This window comes from Myotis myotis, unplaced genomic scaffold (assembly GCF_014108235.1).
Source record: "Myotis myotis isolate mMyoMyo1 unplaced genomic scaffold, mMyoMyo1.p scaffold_m19_p_4, whole genome shotgun sequence".
Lineage (NCBI taxonomy): Eukaryota > Metazoa > Chordata > Mammalia > Chiroptera > Vespertilionidae > Myotis > Myotis myotis.
This window is the reverse complement of record NW_023416346.1, coordinates 72,986,402-73,009,255: the sequence shown is the minus strand read 5'-3', so window position 1 is coordinate 73,009,255 and position 22,854 is coordinate 72,986,402. Positions and strand designations below refer to the sequence as shown.

Sequence of the window (22,854 nt, the reverse complement as noted above, 5' to 3'; positions counted from 1 at the left end):
TCCTGAAGCCCAGAATTTTAGAGACCAGTCAGGGAGGTGTGGAAGGTCTCTGTGGCATGTGCTCACTGCAGGTGTCTGGGAGCCCACTGAGAGGTACTACACCACTCACTGTAGGGGCATGATGGTGGTCCCTTAAGAGTTATGGCTGGCCAGCAGCTCACTGAATGGGTTTGGGGTGGTGAATGAGGCCAGTCTGGGTGTTGCACTCCTAGCCTCCCCTGCTTCCCCCTTCAATATGGCATGGGATGCAGCCAAAGCATAACCTGGGCTGGGCATACCTGTGGCAGTAACAGGGGCTCTCCATCCATGAGAGCCTGATCCTCTAGTCCCAAAGACTCCTGTGAGATCTATCTGTCCCTCAGTCACCCACACACACACCACAAATGTCCACACACTCCATTCTTACTCCTTTACTCACTCACACTCTCTTCCTCACTGCCATCCTGTTGGCTGCCATGTTGGGATCTGTACATAAGTTTTTAACTTCTTTGGATAAATACAAGGAGTGCAATTGTTGGATCGTGTCATAAGAGTATGTTTTTACAAAACTACTAAACCACCTTCCAAAAGTAGCTATAATATCTTTCATTCTCATTGATAATGTATGGGAGCTTCTTTTGCTCCACCTCCTTGCCTGCATTTGGTGTTATAAGTGTTCTGAAATTTGGCCATTCTAATGCATATGTAGTGTTATCTCATTGTTGGTTTAAATTGTATTTCCCTAATGACATATGCCAGGGGTGAGCAAACTTTTTGTGAGTGCGTGCCAAAACCAGCAAAATCTCTGACTCAAAATTCTTCTGCGTGCCAACCCTAATTTTCTGAGAACATGTTACACCTACTTGATATCTCTTAAGGTGTACATATGTGAATAACTTTGAAGAAATAATAAAATCCATTCGAGCGACAAAAACACAGTATATAATGATGAAAAATACATTTATTTTTTAATGTATACATGTACACTGATAGTCCGACAGAAAACTTTCTGACTCCGTTTGATATTATCAGTGGGACTTTTGCTGCTGCATCACTGATGACAGAGATCTTACATCAAGTTTATATTTCGTGACCTTCAGAGATATGCACGAGCTACTACTTTCATCCATCAGGCTACTTTTATTATGAGACTTAACAAAATTCATCACTGAGAACAAAGATTCACAAGCGTATGTGGATGAAAACATGGAAAGTAACGTTGTTGCAAAGTATTTTAAACAGAAAAAATTTTCTGGAATGGCATTCCATGTCTTCAATAGTTCGTTTTCAACACTTCCCTCTGGTACTTCAGTCTCTAATCGCTTTTTTTCAATGTTTTCCAAGTCAACTCTAAGGTCAATAAATTTCTGCTTCCAAATTGAGCTACTCTGAAATTCAATCAACTGCATTTCGAAGTCAGCCATGTCTATCCATGAAAACATTTGTAAGTTTAGTTCCTCCAGTTTCATGCTGTCTGGAAACCTCATGACTTTTGCTGTCTCTTCCAATTCTCTGAATTTTGAAAATCTTGAGAAGAACTGATCAATAGTTGACTTGATGATGTTTAAAAACATCTTTTGAAGGTTTTGACAGTCTGTTCTGTCATCTTTTGGGAGGTCTTTGATGTGCCTCTTGAGGTTTGGGAAATATCTAAATCTCTCACCATCCACATCCCTCTTAAAGACTTCCAGTTTCTTTTCAAAAGCTTTGTGTAACCAAACATAACATCAAGTGTTTTGCCAGTTCCTTGTAATTTAACATTTAAGTCATTCAAGTGTTCACAAAAATTGTAAATGGAAGATTATAAGAGAGGGTTTTGCATGCTAGCAAAAGTTACTGGCATGCCATTTTTGGCACGCGTGCCAGGGGTTTCCCACTCCTGACATATGCTGTGGGGCATCTTTCATATGCTTATTTACCATTTGTATATCTTCTTTGGTGAGGCAAACTCAGCCATTATTGCCTTAAATATTTATTCTGTTTCTTTTTCTTTTTCTGGCATTCCAATTATGTACCAATTACATCTTTTGTAGTTGTTCTACAGTCCTTGGATATTTTGTTTGCTTGTGCTGGCTGTCAGTCTTTTTTCTCTTTGCTTTTCTGTTTAGGAAGTTTCTGTAGGCATATTCTCAATCTCAAAGATTCTTTCTTCAGCTGTATCCAATCTCAGTGGATACAGCCCAATTAATGATACTTTTCATTTCTGTTAGTGTATTTTTATATCTGGCATTGCTTTTTAACCCTTTTTAGGATTTTCAGTTCTCTGCTTACATATTACTTGTATGATTTTACATTTTGTTTCATTTTTCCATTAAATTCCTTAGCATATTAATCACCATTGTTTTAAATTTCTGGTTGAATAATTCCAATATCCCTGCAATATGTGAATGTGGTTATTACACTTGCCCTATCTCTTTAAACTGGTGTGTGTGTGTGTGTGTGTGTGTGTGTGTGTGTTTTGGTATTTTTCTTTATAGCTGGACATATTGTGCTGGGGGGAAACTGCTATGGTAAATTGCCATTTAGTGATGTGGTAAGATGTAGGAAGAAAGAAGCATTCTATTTTTCATGATTAGATCTGAGTCTTTTAAACTGAGCTTGTGCCCCTGAGCCATGAATGTCACTAGTACTTCTAAATTCTGCCACGCCCACTTAGGTGGGACATGATGGTTAGAAGAAACTAGAGTTTGTTATTTCCGTTTCCCTATGAGGAAAACTAGAGTGGCCTGGAATTGGGTATTTCTCTTCCTCCAAGTTGGTTAGACTCTGATAAGACCCAATGAACTAGGCTCGGGTAAATCATTTCTCTTGAGGGTAAACCATTTTAGGAAGAACAGTATGCCCCGGGAGAAGGAAGATGGTTGCCAACCGGAAGGCAGACTGCAAGATAGTGCGTGAGTGAGAGAACGAAGGGAGAGTGTGTGGTCCCACAGGGAGTGTTTGTTTGTGAGTTGAGGGACAGCTATACTCCAGGGGACTGTGGGGGAATTGCCAGATGGGGTTCCCCTGACTGGACAGCTTCCACTGCTGCTGGGATCCCTCCTGTAGCCACCGGCTCTGATGCAGAGACCACTCCATCTTGAAGGGGAGAGTGGATGTTGTCGGAAACCTGAAAATCCCGGGAATCTACAACAATGGCACCCAACAAACAGCTGCGAACCCGAGAACACCAGTGGCCAAGCTGCACAAGCACGCAGATTCAGAGGAGCTCTGCACCCCCTCACGGAAAGGGCAGATTTCGCCTGGGATAAGGTAAGGTCTGTGTTCCCTGCAGGACAGAGAAACGCACACTGTGGGAGCTGGAGGAAAAGTCCGTGGCCACTGGGGCGGACATGATCCACGAACGTGGAAGGGGATCTGCAGGACTGCTAACAGAAGGGAACTCTAAAAAGACCAACCCATAGCTGAACTGGGCACGAAAGGGCAGCCTAAAAATTTTAATAGTGTGCTGACTGCTTAGACCGAAGGGGAAAAAAGACTGCACAGACTTGCGCCAGAGTGCTGGAGTTTGTGCACTTACTCTGGCTCATTTTTTTTTTCTCTCCTCTCTAAAACCTTGCTTTTGATTACTAACCCCAATACACAGGATCACCCAATTGGGGACACTGTAAGAAACTGCAGGGGAAAGTTGTTTTTGTGGAACCTGGGGATCAGAGCAGGGAAAAAAGATCAGAGAACCAGCTCTGGGGCAGCTCTTTCCCCAAAGTGCCACAAGGAAAACAAAATCTAAACACTAGCTAGAGGGACCTATTCACCCGGAGGTCAATCCAGAAACACTGCCACCCAGGGGTTGAATCAAAAATTGACTCTTGTGTAAATACAAATAAAGGAGCATAAGAAACAAAGAAATGCTGCCTGCTTGAAAATCAGGACTATGGCCTACAACACTGAGGAGTAGTGGAACACAGGGAACTTCAATATTTTTGTGACTAGGAAACAAATGTGCCAAACAGAACAGTAGAGGAAGTGAATGACCCTCACTACTGCACATTTTTATTTGTATTTCATCTTTTACTTAAGAAACTAATTTTTTTCTTTTTTCCACACTTGATTTTACCTTTTTAATTATTACATTTTTATTTCTAATCAATATTATTAGTACTACTATTTTGCCTTTTTTTAAGTGTCATTTTATTTTCTCTTTATTTTATTTTGGGATTAGTGTTCTACATTCTATTTTCATCTTTCCTTTAGCATCATTTTACTCTATCTCAACTTTACCTTTATGCCAACATTCTCTTCCTTACTTTTCCCCCTTTGTTGTCCTGTTTCTCTTACCATATTCCTTCTTTAGATTTTCCATATTCCTTCTTTTTACCCCCTGTTAAAATTTCACCCTACTTATATATCTAATTTCCAATCCCCTGCTCTAAGTCCATACACACCTCTCTCATCTTTTTCTTCACTCTCCAGATTTTTTCTCTCTCTGTCATTTTGTTGTTGTTTGCTTAATTGTTGATTTTATTGGTTTTTTTTTAATGCTTGTTTGTGAGATTTTTTCACTTTTTCTTTTTGTTTTGTTTTTTGTTATATTTTGCTTCTGTTTTCCCTTGCCTCACTTGATATTAGCTGTTGTTTGTAGTTTGCATTCATCTCTAGGTTTTGGTGGTGGCTATTGTTGAGATTAGTGGCTGTTCTATTGGAGTTTTCTCCCATTTAAATAGTTTTTTCCCCCTCTTCTATTTCATTCTCTTTCTTCTCTCTCTTACTTTTTTTTACTTTTCCCAATTTCATTTTTGCACTCCTTTTTCCCCTCTTCTTTCTTTCTTTTTCTCTTCTTTCTTTCTTATCCCCTAATTATCTTTTCTCTGGTGGTCACCATTACCTGGGGTTATTAGTATCGTGAATACATTTGTTTTCAGTGCTTTGTGCATTGTGCCTTGTTATGTTGTATTTTGTGCCTTTAAATCAATGCAGGAGAGAGAGAACTACATAACCAGACACCCAGAGAAGAGAGGTCATGGGGAGACAAGGAAACAGCCTGCATATGAAAGAAAAACAGGCATCACCAGAAAAGGAAGTAAATACAATGCATCCAAGCAACCTGTCATAGAAAGAATTAAGAGAAATGGTCATAAGGTGGATAAAATAATGGAAGCCAAATTCAACAATATGTGTAAGAGCCAAGAGGAAATAAAGAAGAACCAAGAACAAATGAAAAATGACATCACTGCTATGAATAACTCAGTAGAAGGCATCAACAGTGTACAAGAAGAAACAGAGGACAACATCAGTGAGCAAGAAGACAAGGTAGAAAAAAAATACCCAAGCAGAGCAGCTTCTAGAAAAAAAAAATTAAAAAGCAGGAGGAGAGCCTAAGAGAACTTTGGGACAACATGAAACAAAACAACATCCTCATAATAGGGGTGCCAGAAGGAGAGGAAACAGAGCAAGGAATAGAAAACCTGTTTGAAGAAATAATGACAGAAAACATCCATGATATAGGAAGAAAAAGCTCACACAAATCCAAGAAGCTCACAGAGTCCAAAACAAAATGAACCCCAAAAGACCGACGCCAAGGCAATTTAATTAATTATAATTAAATTGGCAAACACCAACGACAAAGCAAGAATCTTAAAAGCGGCCAGAGAGAGACAGAAAGTTACCTACAAAGGATCCCCCATGAGACTAGTGACTGATTTCTCAACAGAAACACATCAGGCAATAAGGGAATGGAATGAAATATACAAAGTCCTGCAAAGGAAGGGTCTGAATCCAAGAAAACTGTATCCAGCAAGGTTATAAATCAAAATTGAGGGTGAAATCAGGAGCCTCACAGACAAAAAAGGAATACAGGAGTTTATTACCACCAAACCAGCAATACAAGAAATGCTAAAGGGTCTGCTGTGAAAAGAAAAAAAATAAGAAACAAAGAAGGAACACAGGGGTAAAGAATAAAAATGGTGACAAACAAGTATCTATCAATAATAACTTTAAATGCAAATGGATTAAATGCCCCAATCAAAAGACATAGGGTAACTGAGTGGATAAGAATACATGATCCATATATCTGCTGTCTACAAGAAACCCACCTCAAAAAAAAAAAAAAAAAAAAAAAAGACGCACACAGACTGATGGTGAAGGGATGGAAAAAGGTTTTTCAGGCGAATAGAAATGAAAAAAAGCTGGGGTAGCAATACTTATATCTGACAAATTAGATCTCAAAGTGAAGGACATAAAAAGAGATAAGGAAGGCCACTTCATAATACTAAAGGGAGCAATCCAACAAGAAGAAATAACTCTGGTAAACATATACGTACCCAATGCAGGAGCCACCAAATACATAAAAAACCTTCTGGAGGATATCAAGGGAGAGGTTGACAGCAATACAATGATAGTAGGGGACTTTAATACCCCATTATCATCATTGGACAAATCATCTAAACAAAAACTCAGCAAAGAAACATCAATCCAAAAATGACTCACTAGATCAGAAGGACTTAATTGACATCTTCAGAACATTTCACCCCAAAGCCACAGAATGTACATTGTTCTCAAGTGCACAAGGGTCATTTTCAAAGATAGACCATATATTGGGTCACAGGCAAAGTCTCTTCAAATTCAAGAATTAGAAATCATATCAAGTATCTTCTCAGATCACAATGGCATAAAACAGGAAATCAACTACAATAAAAACAATCCAAAAAAAAATCTAACACATGGAGACTAAATAGCATGCTATTAAGCAATGACTGGGTTACCACATAGATCAAAGAAGAAATAAAAAACATCATGGCAACAAACGACAATGAAAACACAACAATCCAAAACCTATGAGACACAGGGAAAGCAGTCTTGAGAGGGAAGTTCATAGCTCTACAAGCCTACTGCAAAAAACGAGAAACAATGGTAATAAATTACCGAACCCTACAACTCAAAGAGTTAGAAAGAGAGCAACAAGAATCCCCCACTGTAAGCAGACGGTAGGAAATAATAAAGATCAGAGCAGAGATAAATGACATAGAGACCAAAAAAACAATGCAAAAGATCAACAAAACCAAGAGCTGATTCTTTGAAAGGATAAACAAGATTGATGAACCTGTAGCCAGACTTACCAAGAAGCAAAGAGAGAGGACCCAAATCAACAAAATCAGAAGTGAAAGAGGAGAAATAACAACAGACTCCACAGAAATAAAAAAGAATTGTTTAAAAATACTAGGAACAACTCTATTCTAACAAACTGGATAAACAGGAGGAAGTAGACATATTCCTAGAAAAATACAACCTTCCAAAGCTCAATCAGGAAGAATCTAAAACTCTCAATAGGCCAATAACCATGGGAGAAATTGAAGTAGTCATCAAAAAGCTTCCAGGAAACAAAAGCCCGTGGCCAGATGGCTTCACAGGAGAGTTTTACCAAACATTCAAGGAAGAACGAAAACCCATCCTCCTCAAACTATTCCAAAAAATTCAAGAGGAAGGACCTCTTCCAAGCTCATTCTATGAAGCCAGCATCACCCTAATACCAAAACCAGATAAAGACAACACAATGAAAGAGAATTACAGGCCAATATCCCTCATGAACATAGATGCCAAAATCCTAAACATAATTCTAGCAAATCAAATCCAGCAGTAAGGACATCAGAAAGATCATATGACATGACCAAGTAGGATTTATCCCACGGATACAAAGATGGTACAATATCCGCAAATCAATAAATGTGATACATCACATAAACAAATTAAGAGAAAAAACCACATAGTCATATTAATTGATGCAGAAAAAGCATTTGACAAAATCAAACACCCATTTTTGATAAAAAAATCTCAGCAAGGTGGAAATAGAAGGATCGTACCTCAACATAATAAAAGCCATATATGACAAACCCACAGCCAACATCATACTCAATGGGCAAAAACTAAAACCATTTCCCCTAAGAACAGGGACAAGACAGGGATGCCCACTCTCACCACTCCTGTTCAACATAGTACTGGAAGTTCTAGCAATTGCAATCAGACGAGAAGAAGAAATAAAAGGCATCCAAATTGGAAAAGAAGAAGTAAAACTGTCCTTATTCGCAGATGACATGACATTGTACATAAAAAACACTAAAGGCTCCATCAAAAAACTGTTAGACTTAATAAATGAATTTGTCAATGTAGCAGGATACAAATTTAATGCCAAGAAATCTATGGCATTTCTTTACACAATAGTGAACTTACAGAATGAGAGACTAAAAAAGCAATACCATTTACCATCACACCAAAAAAAATAAGATAACTAGGAATAAACTTAACTAAACAGGTAAAAGACCTCTACTCAGAAAACTACAGGATGTTGAAAAAAAGATAGAGGAAGACATAAACAGATGGAAGAACATACCATGTTCATGGATTGGTAGAATCAACATCATTAAAATGTCCATACCACCCCAGAGCAATCTATAAATTCAATGCACTCCCCATTAAAATACCAATGGCATATTTCACAGACCTTGAATGAACTCTCCAACATTTCATCTGGAATAAAAAAAAGACCCCGAATAGCTGCAGCGATGCTGAGAAAGAAGAACAAAGTAGGTGGGATCTCAATACCTGATATCAAGCTGTATTACAAAGCCACTGTTCTCAAAACTGCCTGGTACTGGCACAAGAACAGACATATAAATCAATGAAATAGAATAGAGAGCCCAGAAATCGACCTGAACCAATATGCTCAATTAATATTTGACAAAGGAGGCAAAAACATACAGTGGAGTCAAGACAATCTCTTCAATAAATGCTGTTAGGAAAATTGGACAGATACATGCAAGAAAAAATAAAACTAGACCACCAAGTTACACCATACACAAAAATAAACTCAAAATGGATAAAAGACTTAAATGTAAGATGGGAAACCATAAAAATACTAGAGAAATCCAAAGGCATCAAAATCTCAGACATATGCCGAAGCAATTTCTTCACCTATATAGCTCCTAGTGCATTGGAAACTAAAGAGAAAATAAACAAATGGGACTACATCAAAATAAAAAGCTTCTGCACAGCAAAAGAAACCATAAACAAAACAACAAGAAAGCCCATTGTATGGAAGAACATACTTGCCAATGTTATCACTGATAAGGGTTTAATTGCCAGCATTTATAGGGAACTCATACAACTTAACAAACGGAAGATAATCAGTCCAATCAAAAGATGGGCAAAGGACCTAAATAGACACTTTTCAAAACAGGACATTCAGAAAACCAAGAGACATATGAAAACATGCTCAAAGTCACTAATCATCTGAGAGATGCAAATCAAAACGACAATGAGGTACCATCTCACACCTGTCAGAATGGCTATCATCAAAAAATCAACAAAGGACAAGTGCTGGAGAGGATGCAGAGAAAAAGGGACACTTGTGCACTGTTGGTGGAAATGCAGACTGGTGCAGCCACTATGGAAGACAGTATGGAGTTTCCTTAAAGAGTTAAAAATGGAACTCCATTTGCCCCAGTGATCCCACTTCTAGTAATATATTCCAAGAAACCAGAAACACCAATCAAGAAAGGATATATGCATGTCCATGTTCTTAGCAGCATAATTTACCATAGCTAAGATTTGGAAACAGCTTAAGTGCCCATAAGCTGATGAATGGATTAGAAAACTGTGGTACATCTACACAATGGAATACTATGCTGTTGTAAAAAAGAAGGAATTATTACCATTTGCAGCAGCATGGATGGAACTGGAGAGCATTATGCTCAGTGAAATAAGACAGTCAATGAAAGAAAAATGCAACATGATTTCACTCATTTATGGATAATAGAGACCATTATAAACTTGTGAACAAATATAGATAACAGAGGCAGTGCAGCATTGAACAGACTGTCAAACTATAACGGGAAGGCCGGGGAGGTTTGGGGGGGTGGGTAAGAGATCAACCGAAGGACTTGTGTGCATGCATACAAGCTTAACCAATGGACACAAGACACTGGGGGGTAGGGGAGGCCAGGGGAAGGTCAAGGGGGAATAAAGGAAACATATGTAATACTCTTTGTAATACTTTAAGCAATAAAACAAAACTAAAAATAATAATAATAATAAAAAGTAAAAGTAAAAAAAGAAAAAAAAAGAACTGAATGCCCCAGGGTTACTTTTTTTTTTTTAATTAAACCTTTTTTGTTCAGATTATTACATTTGTTCCTCTTTTTTCCCCCCATAACTCCCCTCCTCCCAGTTCCCGCTCTACCCTCTGCCCTCACTCCCCACCCACTGTCCTCATCCATAGGTGCACAATTTTTGTCCAATCTCTTCCCATATCTCCCACACCCCATTCCCCCCCAAGAATAGTCAGTCCATTCCCTTTCTATGTCCCTGATTCTATTATAATTACCAGTTCATCCTGTACATCAGATTATTTATTCACTTGATTCTAAATTCACTTGTTGATAGATGCATGTTTGTTGTTCATAATTTGTATCTTTACCTTTTTCTTCTTCTTCCTCTTCTTAAAGGATACCTTTCAGCATTTCATATATTACTGGTTTGGTGGTGATGGACTCCTTTAGCTTTTCCTTATCTGTGAAGCTCTTTATCTGACCTTCAATTCTGAATGATAGCTTTGCTGGATAAAGTAATCTTGGTTGTAGGTTCTTGGTATTCATCACTTTGAATATTTCTTGCCACTCCCTTCTGGCCTGCAAAGTTTCTGATGAGAAATCAGCTGACAGTCGTATGGGTATTCCTTGTAGGTAACTGAGTTTCTTTCTCTTGCTGCTTTTAAGATTCTCTCTTTGTCTTTTGCTCTTGGCATTTTAATTATGATGTGTCTTGGTGTGGTCCTCTTTGAATTCCTTTTGTTTGGGGTTCTCTGTGCTTCCTGGACCTGTTAGTCTATTTCTTTCACCAGGTGGGGGATGTTTTCTGTCATTATTTCTTCAAATAGGTTTTCAATATCTTGGTCTCTCTCATCTTCTGGCACCCCTATAATTCTGATATTGGTACGCTTGAAGCTGTCCCAGAGGGTCCTTACACTATCTTCGTATTTTCGTATTCTTTTTTCATTTTGCTTTTCTGGTTGGTTGTTTTTTGCTTCTTTGCATTTCAAATCTTTGACTTGATTCTTGCGCTCCTCTGGTCTGCTGTTGGAAGTCTGTATAATATTCTTTATTTCAGTCAGTGTATGCTTAATTTCTAGTTGATTCTTTATCACAACATTGAGGGTCTCATTAGATTTCTTGAGGATCTCACTACATTTATCGGCAGTTTCTAGAAAATTATTGAAAGACCTTTAAAGTGTGGTTTTTAGCTCTATATCCTCCATTTATGTCATGTTTCTTTGTCTCCACATTTCTTATGCTTTCTTGGTGCACCCCCTTGTGGTCTTTGTGAGCAGTCTTGTTGTAGTTAAGCCTTGATTGTTGTTGGCAATACTGGGGGTGATTAGACCTCCAGGCTAACTGGCTATGAGAGTCAGCTGTGTCTGCAGTGGGGCAACTTCTGTGCTGGATCTCTAGGGCGGTGCTAATCTAGCATTTGCTTATGGCCATCCGGCAAATGGCTCTGTGAAGGGCTTGGTCTGGGCGGGTCCCCGGGGATCTACAGGGCGGGCAGAGCGAGCAGTTATGGCTGCTCTGAGTTTCGTCCCCAGGGGCTCTGCCTCTCAGAGTCCCAGCAACCGCTGCAAATCTCGGAGAGAAATCTGCCTTCGAGTTCCGACTGAAGCCAGACAGTCCCGCTTCTCCGGTTTGAGTCTGGGTCCCTAGAGACTCGCCCGGATCTGGAACTCAGAGTCTGAAACTCCCTCCCGATTGAAAACAACAGCCGTGCCCTCAGCCGCCAGCCCGCTCCGCATGCACTCCGCACCTTAGTATTTCACTTCAGCACTGCGCCTCCTCTGAGTCGGTATGCTATTTTCTTTCCTCCTAGTTGTAGAACTTCCACTCAGCCAGCCTTCCTGTGGTTCTGGATGATGTCCCTTCCGTCTTTTAGTTGTATTTTTGAAGTGGTTGTTCGAGGCAGCAAACTCCGGAGTTAACCTATGCTCCCATCTTGGTTTCTCTCTATTTTAAAAATATTGAATGCACGAAGCACTTTCACATCTCGTGTTTGTTTTAGAGAGAGAGAGAGCGAGGGAGCCCAGGGTTACTTTTTACCTCCACTGGCAGGAAGGACAAGATTGGTTTTCCCTGATCTTATTAAGCTCCAGGAGATAAATCTTACAAAAGTTATCATGGCTTGACCCTTCTGGATACAGTTAATTCTAAGATTTGCCCACACTGAGCCTCTAGTAATTTATCAATTACTAATTGTTTTCTTACCTTAGTAATGATTCTTGTGATGGTTTCTAGATATGGAAGTAGATTCTTTTAAGTTGTCATTTTCTGTATTCACCTGCATGTTTCTCCAATTTTGGGGATAGCATTTTGGCCCATGACCTCACTTCTCTGATAGATATATGATGAATTTTTGATTTTCAATTTGTACAGCTTTTTACTTGTTAGAATAACAAGTTACAATAAACGTAGTTACAACGTTTGTAGCTGTAAGTCTTACTTGTTAGTGTTATATACTCCTAGTTAATGTGGAATTTAAAAATCTATGGATCTTTGGAAATGGTCTTTCAGTGATTTTCCTCATAGAAATTGTACTATAAGCAAAAAGTATCTTGTTCTAAATTTGTAAGAATGCCTCTCTTTATAAGTCTTCACACATAACTGTATTCATAGTATCTATCACAGTCTCATACACACACACACACACACACGATTGAATATATAAAGCTTTCTCTTATAGAATTCACTGTTTTCTTATATTTGTAATAAAAAAGTAAAAACAGATATAAACTCCTAAAAAATTACTTAAATCATGCTCTACACTCATCTTGCAATTCCAACATTGGATACTCAGACTTGTTCATGCCCAATAGATGTTTTTGCTCCCATTTAAATGCTTATTCTTTTCAGTAGAAATTATGTGGCTATCTATAAAAACAATCAAGAACCCCTGGCAAAGCTATATATTTCCAAAAGTTAGATCTCATGGCACAAATTATCAATATGTCTAAATGGTAAACATGCATCCTTTTCATTTTTAATATGTAAAGATTTTTCTAATGTCAAAATTTTATCATTATTCTTTAATTAAATTAAAAATATATACTTATTTTTTAATTTAATCTTAATCCTCACCTGAGGAGATTATATATATATATATATATATATATATATATATATATATATATATGCTAGTAGCCTGGTGCACAAAAATTTGTGCACTTGGGGGTGAGGGTGAGGGGTGGGGCCAGACCCCTCAGCCCGACCTGCACCCTCTGTCATGTTCCGGGACCCCGGCCACTCCTGGCCTAGGCACAGGCCTACAGGCTTGGGGTGGCCTGGCTCCCGAGGCCCCATTTTATCAAGAGAACAAAGTTGGCATTAGTTACAGCCCTCACCGAACCCAGTACACTGCATCTGTGCATACAATTGCCTCGTTCATGTGCCTGCTTCGCCCTACTGAATTACTAACATCTTGAGGACATAGCTCTGTCTTATCCTGCTTCACCTTCAGTGCCTGGCCTGGTGCCAGGGACCTGAGAGTGTTTGCTGAGTGAGTGAATAATGAGTGAGTAAGTGAATGAGCAAGCAGCTACAGGATGGGAATTTCTGCCGTGTTGTCATGGCAATAGGGCAGAAGTTCCGGCCCCACTCCTGGCTGCTGAAGCCCACCCTGGGAAAGTTCCCGCCCTGCTCCCAGTGCCTGGCGCCCCTCTCCTGGCTGAATACTGAATTACTAACATCTCGAGGACATAGATCTGTCTTATCTTGCTTCAACTTCAGTACCTTGCCTGGTGCCAGGGACCTGAGAGGGTTTGCTGAGTAAGTGAATGAGTGAATGAATGAGCAAGTAAGTGAATGACCAAGCAGCTACCAGTCGGGATAGTTCGCACTGCACTCTGGGCTGCCTGATGCAAACCCTGGGAAGTTCCCGCCCTGCTCTCAGTGGCCCCTCGCCCCTCTCCTGGCTGCATAGTTTGCGCAGGGCAAAGGCGGCCCAGATGTGCATGTTGGCAGATCAGTGCATTAGCAACTGCCAGCCTCGGATCCCCTGGGGAGGGCCATTTTTGGGAGTGGCTGGTGGCGGATTGCTGTGGTCCCGCCCGCCAGCCCTGAGTCGGGTCTCATATGGGCCACCTGCCACCGGGTGCAGATAGCAGGCTCGTATGGCAGCGAGGCAGGTGGGATGGCGCTGTCCGGCCCTGCCTGCAGTATGCAAATTAACCGCCATTTTTGTTGGCGTTTAACACCATCTTGGTTGGCAGTTAATTTGCATATCATCCTGATTAGCCAATGGGAAGCGTATCAGAGGTATGGTTAATTACCCTATTTGTCTTTTATTAGATAGGATATATATATATATAAATATATTTTAGTGAGAGGAAGGGACAGGTTGAGAGAGGGAGAGGAAGAGAAACATCTATGTGAAAGAGAAACATCAATTCGTTGGCTCTTGAACATGCCCCAACCAAGACTGAACCTGCAACCTAGGAATGTGCCCTGATCAAGAACTGAAGCTGGACCTTTTAGTGTACCAGATGATGTTCTAACCAACTGAGTCACACTAGCCAGGGCATTAGCATCTTTCAACATAAATAATGTTGAAAAATAAACTTTGGTTACCCTACACTACTTATTTGAATAATACTAATATATCTCAAGTTTACTTATCAAGCCACATTTTGGCATTAAGTAAATATGTAGTTAAAATAATAGGCTATATTTATTAGTCGTTATATCAAATTGCCTTGTGCATTCTTATGCTGGGTCGAAAGGAGTTTTTGAGAAAAATTGCAATGCAAAGTGTCTGATGCTATTATCATGTCAGAAGAAGAAATACCTTTTATGATTATCCTGTAATTGAGGAAAATAAAGGCCAACCATATTTTATTATTTGAACTCAATTTGCTTAAAACAGAAATTGAATGCATTTGATATTACATTCCTTACAGTGACATTCCTCTTTTCCTCAGATAAAATACTTGACATACTTGGTTCTGAGTAGCCTCTTCAGGAATGCATATTTCTTGTGCAGGAGATTGGGTAGTATTGTTAATTATTTAATCCCTTCTTATGTATAAATTAGGAATGAGAGAAAATCAGGCACATGAATCAAGTGTCATAAAGATCAATGGTAACATCTGTTTCCATCCTGGTGCTAAAATATATGCTCTGTCTGCCTAATTTACCAGTTGCTGGAGATGTGATTTACAACAGGTACAACTGTAATCAAATTGACAGTCTCAATGTAATATGCCAGTCAATTCAGAAAGGAGGGGAATGTTTCATTGTTGGGCTAACTGGCTTCATAAAGTACACTCATTTTATTATGAATGAGGTACTTGAGAGAAAGGATCACCATGAATTGTTAATATCTTGAGAAGATTACCCTCTTTTGAGTGACCCTAAATGCTGCTATCCTTTCTAAGATCAGCACCATTCCCATATTGTTATTACTGAATTACAGGGCTGTGACCCACATCAAATGAGATCATGGAATTAGGTTGAATTTCTGGTGAATAGGTGACAGCAATGCTAAATCAGCCCTCTGTGCCAGCTGACACTGGCTCCAGGAAAATATCTGCAGGAATACTGTCTAGCACAAAAGGACCTGACCCCAACTCAGTTATCTCAGTCATAAAGAAACTTCCTTCAATTCAAGCTTTTAGCAATTTACTTTCTCTAGTTTGTGCCTATTGGGACAATGCATTTTCTGGATGATAGTTGTTTTGTTCCTTCTTCCATTATATTTCCATTATGACAATGGGAGCCAAAATATGACTTGTATAAGTAAAATAATAGTTCTAAATTATAGGGGATTCGGTGATTTCATTATTTTTTCTGAGAAATAGAAATATTCAACATAGGTATACTTCTCAGAAGTTTTGAATCTTCAAAGTCAACAACTGCATTGCAGTATCCCATGTGCTAGAATAGTAAAGATGAATTTTTCAGCAAAAGGAATAGGCTTTACAGATACATAAATAATTTTTATCTTATTTTCATTTTCCCTTGTCTACAAATGTCAAGCATCAACATCCACTTTTATGTTTTATACCTACATTACCTTGTTTGTCTTACTTCTTTGAAAAATAATGAACATTATTTCATCTTTATTTATTCTATTTACTCAGTGTGAACAGTTTCCAGATTGACTTAGTGATGTGGAAATGAACCTATGAGAAGTTAAACAATTAAAGTGTTAAATATAGGTGATTAATTTCCTTACTTTTTCTTTAAGTAAGCACACATTTTTCAATCAGTTCTTCAAGGAGGCTATGAATTTTAGGTTATTCAAATAGTTTTTCTGCATGCAGTGTGTCAAGTTCATATGCTGAAACTCAAGTGTTCAAAATCACCCAAAAAATAGAATTTTTAATGTATTTTTATTGATTTCAGAGAGAGAGGAAGGGAAAAGGGGAGAGAGAGAGAGAGAGAGAGAGAGAGAGAGAGAGAGAGAGAGAGAGAGAGAGAGGAACATCAGTGATGAGAGAGAATCATTGATCAGCGGCCTCCTGCAGCCCCCTACTGGGGATTGAACCCACAACCCTGGCATGTGCCCATGACCAAGAATTGAACCATGACCTCCTGGTTCCTAGGTTGATGCTTAACCACTGAGCCATGCCAGCCAGGCCAAATGATAGAATTTTAAATGGCAAGTACATTGTTTAGAAAATACAAATATTGTTTAATTAACAAATGCTGGTCAGGTTGTGGAGAAAAAGGAAACTTAGTACACTGCTGATGGGAATGCATACTGGTACAGTCACTATGAAAAAACAGTATAGAGTTTCCTCAAAAAATTAAAAATGGAACTGCCATTTGACACAATGATCCCACTTTTGGGAATGCTAAGAAACCTGAAACACCAATCAAAAAGAATATACGCACCCCTATGTTCATAGCAGCACTATTTGCAATAGCTAAGATCTGGAAACAGCCCAAGTGCCCATTGGTAGATGAGTGGATAACAAAAGCTCTGGTACATTTACACAGTGGAATACTATGTAGCTGTAAAAAAAGACAGCTTTCTTACACTTTGAGACAACATGGAGAGACCTAGAAAATACTATGCTAAGTGAAATAAACCAGTCAGAGAAATACAAATATCAAATAATCTCACTTATATGTGGTATCTAATGAACAAAATAAACTGACAAGATAAATTCAGAGACATGGAAGCATGCAACAGACTGAGAATTATCAGAGGGGAAGGGGGGAATGAGAAGAGATTAACCAATGAATTTATATGCATATATGCAAAACCCATGGACTCAGACAATAGTGTGGTGAAGGCTTGGGGAGGGGATGGGAGTGGAGAAAAAGGGGTCAATAGGGGGACATCTGTAATACTTTAAACAATAAAGATAAATTTAAAAATAAAGAAGTAAAAAAAAATAATAAAAGAAAATAAAAAAGAAAATGGACTTGCCCTAGCAGGGTGGCTCAGTTGATTGGAATGTTGTCCCGTACACCAGAAGGTTATGGGTTTGATTTTTAGTTGGGGCACACACCTAAATTGTGGTTTGATCCAAGGTTAGGGCACATATGGGAGGTGTCAGATCCATGTTCCTTTTTCACATCGAGATTTCTTTCTCTCTCGCTCTAAAAATCAATAAAATCATATCCTCTGGTGAGGATTTAAAAGGTAAATAATTGAAAAATAAAATAAATTGGACTTTCTTGATGAACATTATTTTTTAATTTAAAAAAATTAAATATTTTTATTGATTTCAGAGAGGAAGGGAGAGGGAGAGAGAGAGAGAGAAACATCAATGATGAGAGAGAATCATTGATTGGCTGCCTCCTGTATGCCCCCTACTGGGAATCGTTCCCACACCCAGGCATGTGCCTTTGACAAGAATTGAATGTGGGACCCTTCAGTCCACAGGCTGATGCTCTATCCAGTGAGCAAAACCGAACAGGGCTTGATGAATATTATTGACTAAATAATTTTTTAAGTCTTAAGACCAACTCTAATAAAAATTATCTCTGATTTTGAGAGATATATGCTTTTTCATGGCATATATATTTTAACAGCTTTTTGAGATACGATTTACATATTGTACAATTTATTGATTTAACATGTAGAATTCAATGATATAATTTACAAAATGTATAATTCATTGATTTAACACATAGGATACAATTATTTTCACATATTCATAGAGTTATACACCCATCATCACAATCAGTTTAATATTTTTACCATCCCCAAAAGAAACCCTGTCACTCCCCATTTTCCTTGTTCCCTCAGCCCCTGGCAATCACTAATATACTTTATCTCTCTATGGATTTGCCTATTTGAAGCATGTCATATACATAGAGTCATATAATATGTAGCCTTTTGTGTCTGGCATAATGTTTTCAAGTTTAACCTGTGCTATCACATGCATAAATATTTCTTTTTAATCACAAATAATATTCAATTGAATGAATATTACATATTTTAATTATGCATTCATCAAATGATTGAAATTTGGATTGTTTCTACTTCTGGGCTATTATAAGTAAGTTTGTATGTACATTCATGTACAAATATTTGTGTGGATGTATATTTTTATTAACCAGGCATATATCAAGGAGAGGAACATGTTTATTTATTTTAGTAACTGCAAAATTGTTTTTCAAAGCAACTGTACCATTTTACATTTCTAAAGAGAATGTATGAGGGTTGTGATTTCTGCACATCCTTGCCAACACTCATTATTGTACTTTTTTTTAACTCAAGCCATCCTAATAAATGTGAAGTGTTATTTTCTTGTGTTTTTTATTTGTGTGTCCCTAATGATTAATGATATTAAGCGTCTTTTCATGTGCTTTTTGCCATTTGTATATCATCTTTGGTGAATCTATTCAAATACTCTGCCATTTTTTATTGTGTTATCTGCCTTTTTATTATACACTAGAGTCCTGGTGCACAAAAATTCGTGCGCTTGGGGGGGTGGGTCCCTCAGCCCAGCCTGCACCCTCTAGCAATCTGGGACCCCTCGGGTAGGGTCCTTAGGCCTGGTCTGAGATAAGGTCCTATAGGGGCTTTCCTCACCAGCTCCCTTCCCCCCCCCCCCCCCCCCCCCCGCCGTTGCTGGCAGCTGGCCCCGCCTTTGCCGCTGCCACTGCTTGCCATCTGTGCAGTGCTCTCCCCCTCCTCTGCCACTGGTGGCCTCTCTCTGCAGGCGACAAGCGTGGGGTGCTATCGCTTGTCTGGCTTGTGCCTCCCTCTGCGTCGCGATTGCCACAGTGTCGCTGGCCAGTGGTCTTGGCCTCCCTCTGTGGGATGATAGATGGCCAGCCCCCAGATTGATCACCCCACAGAGGGAGGCCCCGCCCACCTGCTGCTCTACTGGCCAGGTAGCCTGAGCCTCCCTCTTTTTTTTTTTTTTTTTTTTTTTAAGTAAGAGTAATGTTTACTGAGCTATATAGAACTGAGTACTGTGAAGGGTTTACCAGGATGGAAATGCACCACACCCCCGCCCCTGCCACCCTCAACACCCAGAGACTACAGTACTTAGAAGTTACACGTAAGTAACGGTCATAACTGCTGAATATCTGTTCATAACAAACAAACCATAGCATATTTATACTGTATCACATCGAGTGATTATAGAAATCCATTTATATATCGCTTGTATAAAATATTTTTTTGTAAAAATTATTTTTTTAAAAAAGGAAAGTATAAAAAACACGTGCAGTTGAAAGCCCTGCCAGGACAACCAGTCTGTAAACATTCAGTGAGTATGTGCTTTGGAGGGGTGCCCATACCTCGTATCCACAGCAACTCCAGAAGGGCTGGCGAGGGTGCGCCCTGGCTGCCACTCCGAGCAGGACTGAGCTGGACCACAGTGGGTGGGTACAGCAGGGCCTGACACTGTGCCTTTCTCCAACCTTGCATCAGGATCAAGGTCAGGACTGGGGGCAGGCAGGTTGCAGTTTCACTCTGAGTTCCATACTGATTTTGTTTGCAACTCATGACTTTTCCTGGCTGCTTGGATGTCCTTTGGGTAGGTGCGCTGGCGGAGAGGCTGGAGAAGTGCCCATAGCTGTCTCGTTGGCTGTCTCTCCAGCCCAGCCCCAGGCAGAACAGACTCCCCTCAGGATTACTTTGGTCTCAGCGCTTGGTCCTGGGTTTCATCAGCCTGGGTTTCTTCCCCTGGTGTGGCTGATCTGAGTTTCACAAAAAAGCCTGGCGGATGCTGGCTGTGCTGAGCCTCATTGCAGTTTTTTTAATGCAGCAAGGAAGAGCCCTCTCGGAACCCTTCTCCTCCTCCCTCTCCCCATCTCCTCCTCCTCCTCCTCCTCCCAGCCCATGGTCACTTCTTCTCTAGCTGCTCCAGGAGAGGGTTGCCTTCTGAGTCAGGGGTCTTAATGCTGTCAGTCCTAAGGATGCAGGTGGGGTGATGCTGGTTGAGCATCAGGATGAGCTGCTGCCACTCCTGTTTCAGCTCCTCCATCTGGGTTTTCAGCTCCGCATTTATGAGCCCCAGCCACTCAGATTCCCGCAGAAACTCTTTCTGCTCCTTCTTCTCAGGCTGCCCCCACTTTGTTCTTTTCCTGGTGCCTTTTTCTCCACTTCCCTTCCTTGTTGAGCTTACTTTTCACACGTTGAGGCTTCTTGCCCAGTTTCACCTCCAGGAGGCGCAAATGGGCGATCATGACCCCAATGTTGTGGATGTCAGCTTATTTCAGCTCCTAAGCAGTCAGGGCTGAGCCCTGGCAGAGAGCCCGCAGTCATGGAAGGGTCCAGGATCTGCCCAGGCATCATAGCAGGAGTGGCAGTCCAGCCCTACAGAAGCCTCAGGCAGAGGTGGCAACCCTGGGCCAGGCTGCAAGCGCCAGCCCCACCCTGCAGTATCCACCACCACCAGTGCCTCCCCTTTCAGCTGCTGAGCATCTCTCCAGCAGGCTGTGGTGGGAGGCCTGGGTCTCCCCTTTTGAGGAGATCAATCCTGGGCTCTGCCTGCCTGCCTCATCACCCCTAACCACTCACCTGCCTTCCTGATTGCCCCAGCCACTCGCCTGCCTGCCAGATTGCCCTTAACTGCTCACCTGCCTGCATGATGCCCCTAACTGCTTGCTGGGGGTGGGGCCAGCCCGGGTGAGGCTCTGTGGTGGTTCTGGTCTCTGGTTGTTCTGGTTGTTCTGCTGTTTCAGTCGCTGGGCTTTGATTATATAGGATTTGTAAAAAGTTCTTTATACATTATGAATATAAGTACCCCAGATATATGATTTGTTAATATTGTTTCATCTTTTGTGGGTTCTCTTTTTACTTCCTGGATAGTACTATTTGCAGAACAAAAGTTAATCACTTTGTTAAAGTTAATTTTTTTTTCTTTTCCTTAATTTTTTGTTGTTGGTGGTGGTTGTGCTTATGTTGTATCTATGAAACCATTAGCTAACCCTAAGTCACAGAGATTTATGCCTATGTTTTTTTCCAAAAGGCTTGTATTTTAGCTCTTCCATTCAGGTCTATGATCCACTTTGAATTAATTATTGTGTATGGTATCCAAATTTATTCTTTCAAATGTGAACATTCAGTGATTCCAGCAGAATGTGTTGAAAAGATTATTATTTTTCCATTGAATTATTCTAGCACACTTGTCAAAAGTCAGTTGACCATAAATGTAAGGATTTGTATTTGCATTCTAAATTCTAATGATCTATCTACCTTTATGCCAGTACCACCAATTCTCAATGACTGTAGCTTTGTAGTAAGTTGTGAAATCAAGAAGTCTGATATCTTTAATTTTGCTATTTTTTAAGATTGTTTGGACTATTCTAGGTCTTGAAATTCCATATGAGCTATAAATCAATTTAGGGAGTGTTGCAATTACAACAAAATTTCATGTAATCTGATTCATGAAAATGGTAACAATTGCATTTATTTATTTCATAATTTTTATAAAACAAGTGTTACACTTCTTTTGCTAAATTTATACTTAAACATTTTGTCCTATTAAAAAATATTTTTTTATTGGTTTCAGAGAGGAAGCGAGAGAAGGAGAGGAGAGATGAACATCAATGATTAGAGAAAAATCCTTGATCAACTGTCTCTGCATACCCCCTACTGGGGATCAAGCCTGCAACCCAGGCAAGTGCCCTGACCAGGAATTGAACCATGACCTCCTGCTTCGTAGGTTGACGCTCAACCTCTGAGCAAGCATTTTATTCTTTTGATGTCATTTTTAAAAGAATTAGATTTTAATTTCATTTTCTGATTGCTCAGTAAAGATATATAGATATAAAATTGGTGATTTTATATTGTCTATGTATTTTCAAATGTTTATCTTAAAATCATTTCAAATTAACAAAATGTTTTAAAAGCGGTCCAAAGAATTTCTATTTACCTTCACCGATCTGTTCTCATTATTAACATTTTTTCAAAACCTCAGTACAACTTTCAAAACCAGGACATTGACATTTGTACAGTATCATTAAATAATCTAAAGATTTTAATCAAATTTTACTAGTTGTCTTCTGAATATACACTTTCTGGTCCATAATTATATCCAGAATTAAATATTACATGAATTGGAGGAGTTAGTCTTTCCTCCAATCTTGGAAAATCAAGTAATTTTTATTTGTCTTTACGACCTTAATACTTTTGTGGGTGTGTGCACATTTTTGTTATTTTATTTATTTATTTATTTATTTATTTATTTATTTATTTATTTTTTACAAAAAAAGTCATTTTAATTTTGATACATATTAAAACATTTCAGTCAGTTTCTCCTGACAGCATAACACGACAAATACACAAGACCTCAAACATGCTTTAAAATGACATTCAGCAAAGTATTTAAAACTTAATAAATAACAATAATCACACACAAATACATACTTCATAATCATTAAGCTACGAAAACAGACAGCTAAAGAATAAATAAACAGGAATGGACAA

General features: G+C 39.3%; 1 pseudogene; it reads right to left on the bottom strand.

Annotated features, from left to right (window-relative positions):
* Positions 1 to 20,266: 20,266 nt before the first annotated feature.
* LOC118653332 lies at positions 20,267 to 20,718 on the bottom strand (annotated as a pseudogene).
* Between the last annotated feature and the right edge of the window lie 2,136 nt (positions 20,719 to 22,854).